The following is a 1,214-nucleotide window of genomic DNA, read 5'->3' on the forward strand; positions in this document are numbered from 1 at the left end:
CTCGGAAATTATGTCCTGGACTTGGGAGGCGGAGTTCCACTAAAAACTCAGGGCATCAGTGTCTCAGCTGTACTTTTTCTCAGTCTTTGGAAGACTTTCCAAAACATGCGGGAAATGGTGTTCAGTGATTGCAATAGAATCTCTCTCGAAAGGTCTGGGTACCTGAGAGGACCTGAAGGAGTTGGTGCTATCATCACTTCTTACTGCCAAGTCTCAGGGGGAGGGGAGAAGGGCCAGGGGAGGGAGCTGGCTGTACCCTGATCTCGGCATATGCCCTGAAGTGGAGACCTTGCCCTCCACTTTTCCTTCCTCCCTTTCTTCTTCCTTCTTTTCTTCCTTCCGTCTGCCTGTCTTTCCGCTCTCCTTTCCTACTTTCCCCAAATTTTACTTTGATTTTCATTTATGTGATACGTGTTAATGATTAAGCATCTAAAATTACAATAGGTATTGTAAAAAATAATATAAACAGAGACATTTTAAAATGTAGCCGGGGCTGCCATCCCAGAGGAACTCCTCAAATCTTTGGAATGTGAAAACAGGGCAAAATAACCTTTGGACTGGGCTAACAACTGTTTGTAAAGATAACAACAAAGCAGATATTATGACTGCTGGACTGAACATTAAAAGCATCCTTTACAATGAATATCACTATGCCATGTTATCTGCACCTATAGAAATGCCTTCCTTCTATTGATGCAATTGTTCCTCTTCCCCTTCTCATAAAAACACCTCACCTTTGACTTAGTAGAACACTGGGTTTCTGCCTGAATCATTGCTTCTGAATAACTATTTGTTTGGATCTCAAATACATGCTTGTTGCTCTCACGTTGGCCGTTTATTTTTAGGTTAACAGTATATATTAATAGTAAATTAACAATAGTTGTAAATATACTTACCAGCATATCTATACATATATACATGTGTGTATATACATATATACATATGTACATATATATGCCTATATATACCTGAAAGCAAGCTGCCCACACCCATCTCTCACCTGCCTGTTTCCTGTTCCGCTGGATGCTTTTCAAACTCGGGTTATGCCTTGTTTATTGAGAAGAGGAAATGATTAGAGGTCAATTGGTTGGGTTAACATTTGAGCTAAAAATCACCTTAGTAATTACAAGGTAGAATCTTTCCCCAATCCAAACCCATTCTGAAAGATGAAAAACCGAGTCCACTGAGGTTTTGGAGGTGCCGTTTGGCTCGTC

The sequence above is a fragment of the Hipposideros armiger genome, unplaced genomic scaffold, assembly GCF_001890085.2.
Source record: "Hipposideros armiger isolate ML-2016 unplaced genomic scaffold, ASM189008v1 scaffold_96, whole genome shotgun sequence".
Lineage (NCBI taxonomy): Eukaryota > Metazoa > Chordata > Mammalia > Chiroptera > Hipposideridae > Hipposideros > Hipposideros armiger.